The sequence below is a fragment of the Sorex fumeus genome, unplaced genomic scaffold (assembly GCF_029834395.1).
Source record: "Sorex fumeus unplaced genomic scaffold, SorFum_2.1 ptg000037l, whole genome shotgun sequence".
Classification (NCBI taxonomy): Eukaryota; Metazoa; Chordata; class Mammalia; order Eulipotyphla; family Soricidae; genus Sorex; species Sorex fumeus.
In genome coordinates this window covers 22,112,613-22,117,711 of record NW_026606094.1, presented here as the reverse complement: position 1 = coordinate 22,117,711, position 5,099 = coordinate 22,112,613, and positions in this window count along the sequence as shown.

Genomic DNA, 5,099 nt, shown 5'->3' with positions numbered 1-5,099 from the left:
CATGCTGAAAAATACTGATCTTAAATTTTAAGAGAGAGATAAGAAAAATCAATAGAAACATTAAAATTTAGATATCAAGAATTTTTCTCTGTAAATTTTTTTTCAAAATTGCTTGTAGTAATAAATAGGTACACTCTGTCAATAGGTAGAAAATAAAAGAATAAAGATAATACAATTTTCCTTTGATACAATTTGCAGGTTTTTAGTTCTTAAAGCAAAGAGGGATAATTAAATTTTTTAAAAATCTTGTGGATAAGTAATTAATATAAATATCATGTAATTATATGATATACAATGTCAAGTGATCATTATGTTATTTTATAGTGAAATTCTTAATTATCTATTATTGATGTAGTTTTCTTTTTAGGGATTATTGTATCAGTTCCTAAGTATTAAAATAAAACAAATAATTATGGAACACAGTTTTCTTTGAGAAATTATGACTGATGTCATTGATGGCTTAGCTTGTTTTTTAGATTTCTAAGAGAACAATCCAATCCTTGAGGTACCGGTTTCAATAAATGACACACACTAATTTCACAGACAACCAGAAGTGCTTTAGCATTCTCTCTCAAACAATTGTTTAAGTCAGATCAATAGTTATTTCCCTACGGTATATCACTGAACTGAAAATAACTCTTTTCATTATATTTACTAAATGATTATTTTAGTTTGGTGCATTAGTCCAAAAACTAGGCAATATGAAGAACATAATTATAAAATAACACCTACAATAAAAAACCATTCAATCTGTACTTCCTACTAAAAATGTGAACAATTCACGCATGACTGTAGATAATAAATTATACATTACTGAGTCAGTAACATTCAAATTAAATGTGTATTTTCTAGATTTACAATGATCAAATGGCAGGCAAATAATTGCAATAAGAAAACAATTTACCAGGTACTTCAAAATAATAAGCCAAGTCTTTTCCTGGAATCCTAGAAAAAAACATAGGCTACATTCTACTCAGGAGGCTAATAATGAGAAAGTTCAGTATCTGTGATGGCAACAAGCTCACCTTCATCTCACACATTATCCAGGTACAAATATCCTGGTGAGAAACCCCATTAAAAATCGATGCATAGTAGCCCATTTACCCAAAAATATGCCTTCTGAGAAATATCTCAAAAGTCTTTCAATTTGAGATCATGAAAAAGGAAAGAAATCTTCACAGGAGCTCTTATGTGAAGTTTTAGGAATATCACAAAGTTTACATTAGTAGCATTTAAATCTGTAAACTTGACTCTTTAAGTGCACTGAAATAGATCTGCTTTAGCCTGTTATCTTTCTCACCTTTAGCATTCCTAAACCTCCAACTGACATATGGGGATTTTAGAATTGCCAGTATGTGGGGCTTCTCTGAGAGCGCAAAGGTAAAACAAGCCTCTATTGAACAGAGTGATACATGGTAAAAGGAAGGAAATAAAATGACTACAAATTCGCCAATATATTGAAAGTTAATGGGTTAAAGTGATCCCATAGACCCAAAAGGAGAGAGAGAGAGAGAACAAAAGGGAATGCCCTGCCACAGAGGCAGGATGGGATGGGGGGATGGGGGGTGGGAGGGATACTGGGACCCGTGGTGGTGGAAAATGGGCACTGGGGGAGGGATGGGTACTTGATCATTGTATAACTGAAACCCAAGCACAACAATTTCTAAGTCTATAATTGTACCTCATGGTGTTTCACTAATAAAAAAAATAAAATAAAAGCTAAGAATAATCAAAAAAAATGTTCAATCAGAAGGTTAGCAATTCCAAAGTTCCATTTCACTAACTTTTTAATTTTTTCTGAGAAAGTGTCTGAAAAATTTTGTTCCTTGAGGTTAATCCCCAGTCAGACAAGCCCTCCCAACGCCTGTAAGTCGGTCAGAGTTGTATTGAACGTAGATTCTTCATAGACAGCCAGCAGTATGACTGTCAGTTTTGATCCACTACATTTTGATTGTTCTCCTTTCAGTGACATCACTTGTCTGCCTGAGATTGTACAGTCATTCTCAAAACCTCACAGGTGACTTCTTTTGACAGATGGACAGGCAGAAGCTCAAGGTAACTAGACAGCCCCTGTGATTCTATTGTGTGGCAGAATCAACCTACAGATTGGCAGGAGTTGAAATCAAGAGTGAAGAAATCAGCTGGTAGGGTGTCCTCTCACATGCTACTCTTTTGGTTCATAGTTTCATTTTACCCCTGCCTTGGATGTTTCTAGCTATTGCAGGCTGTTACCAGAGTGCAGAGAGGTGACACAGATCTCAAAGAAACTGAGCACCTGGGACTTAAAAGCAAGTCACCTTGGCAGTCTGGAGACACATGGTTTAATGTGTTTATCCATAAGAGAATTTTTCACCTTGCTAAATGCTTTCTGAAATTAAAAGGTTGTGACTTACAAGCAAATATACTATTCTTGAATTAATAAAGACAACATGTGTTGTAAATCACTGTCACTGTCCTCCCATTGTTCATCGATTTGCTCAAGCGGACCCAGTAACATCTCCATTGTGACAATTGTTACTGTGTTTGGCATATCGAATACATCATGGGTAGCTTGCCAGGCTTTGCCATGAGGGCAATATACTCTTGGTAGCTTGCCAGGCTCTCCGAGAGGGACGGAGGAATCAAACTCGAGTCGCCCATGTTGGCCGCTTGCAAGGCAAACACCCTATCCACTGTGCTGAACAAGATAATTTTAAGACAATTCTTAAATAAATTCCACTGGTTCTAATTCTGTGGAAGGAATTGTAGCTGTTCACCTCCATAGAGTCACAGTGCATGTAGACTCTGCTCTCACTGTGCTCACTCCCAACACAAATTGCTGCCCAGAAAGAATCTCATTATAATTGCAAGGCATTTCAGAAACCTAGTGCCATAATTTTAGGTTAAAAAAAGTCTCAAAATAAACAAGGTTTCCCCTAAAGCAGAGCTAGCTGCACTGATCTTGAGTTTGAGTTCTCAGAGGGGATAGTAGCGAACCCTGGTAAGTTCTCTATTATAACTATTAAAATGTGTATTATCAAGTCAAGTCAAGCCGATGATGCCCTTTTCTGCTTTTGGTTTTTGGTTTGCTGTTGTGTGTTCCTGAGACACTCCCTCATTGTAGTTTTCTGATTATGGACATAATTTCCCCATAAAATCAAAGAACAAAGGGCTCCTGGTGGGTTACTTCCCACCACACCTATCGCCTGCCACCCTTAGCCAAGGTCTAACAGCTGTGAACATATGGAAGTCCTCTGCCCTGGTGCAGGATGAATCTGATAGGAAGTATATTTGGGAATTTCCCTGTGGCTCTCCAGACTCTTGCATTAACTTCAGGAATGTAGTTTATACATAATGCCTATTATACTATTTGGTTGGTCAAAGTGATTCAGTGCATATGTACACACATAAATATAGTTATAAATTTAAATGTGCCTCTTTTGGTTCAGAGAAATCATGTGATGGCTGATTTTTTAAAAGTAGCTGTATTTTGAATACTGAATATATGTTACTTTTTAAAAAAACATAGTATCAACCTTATTATAGAATGATTTTATTTTGTTAGATTTTATAAATGGGCATGTGTCTTTGAACAACTCACTTACTAGTGTCCCAGCAAGCAACATGCTCAGCATTCAAAATGTTCATCTCCTGCAGAGATTCCTGAGAATTTATTAAACAGGGTAAGAGGTGTTACATGCTCCTTGCTCAGCAAACACTTCATTTCATTTGGGAAAGTTTAAACTATAGATAGAGATCTGACTTTCACCTTTTATTTATCACTTCATAGCAGCATAAAAGGTTGTGAAGTCAGTGCAAGGTTTACAGTTTGACACAAGAGCTTTCTCTCTTATCTAATTCTCCCAGAATCCAGATTTGATGGCCTTTAGACACAATGTAAGCTACATCTGTTTGATTCAACAATTGTATAAATTTTACTACTGTTGATACAGAAAATATGCTGCAGAAAAATAATGGATTCCCAGTGTCACATCTGTGTATGTATATATGAATTACATGGCTCTGTCATTTTGTTCCTATTTTCTGAGTGGCTGTTAGCAAATGTTGCCTTTGCATTATAATGTTTTCTTGGCATTCTGGTATATAAAAGGGATTTTTCTTAGAAAATAGTGTATATATACATATATATAATGTGTATGGGTAGTATGTAATTGAAATTTCTTAAAATTTAATATTTAACTAATGGATATTTACAATGATGGTTCAACTGAAAGTTCAATTTTCCATTAAATAAAAATTTATTGAAACTAAGGAGATAGTCTTTATGCATACTTGATATTAAATAAGACCACTGGTCCCTGTCAGTAGTTCAGAGCTCACTGCAGAATCAGGGAGCATAAAAGGCCACTTGATCAAGCATAGGATAGCTACTTTTTATTTAATGCCAAAATTGCTTTTCTCGTTAACTGGTGGGGGTAGGGACTTCTCAATATTTTCTGAAATTTTGGGCAGGTGTAAGGTCACTTTCAAATCATGGCTGTCTTAGCAGCTCTGTTGACTCCACCTTATTACATGCCTTTATAAAATGTGGCCACAAATGCAAATATACAGGCTCACATCATCACACAGGTAGAGAGAAAAGGGTTCTTTGTGCCTTGCATTAAAGGCTTTATCATGGTCTGACTAGAGGCCATAAATACAATTTAAAATTAAAAATGCAAAATAGAACAAATGTCCTTTCTCACACCTGTGTTCTTTCTGCCCTGCTTATCCCAAGGGAACATCTGGACTCAGTATTTAGAAAGCATTATATTAGGGATTTGAAAGCCAAGGCAGCCAGCATGCAGGAGATAAGATCCAATGAATCATTCATATCTAGGAGTGAGCTGATTCATTTTGGAGTCATTGAAGTGGACACAGAGCTTTTCAAAGAAGACCAGCGTAAAATACCTTCCAAGTTGTCAAGCCAGATTGAGCAAAGAAGCAAATTATCTGAGCATCATTTCAGAAAGTGTCAAAAGAAATGCCAACCAAGTTACAGCAAAGATTTTTGAGTTTCTAAACTGTGTGATTTGTCATGACAGATTTTTAACCATTTTATTTTTTATAAGGTAGTCCAAGGATAAAGTTATTATAAGTATTTCTTCCTTTTGTTGACA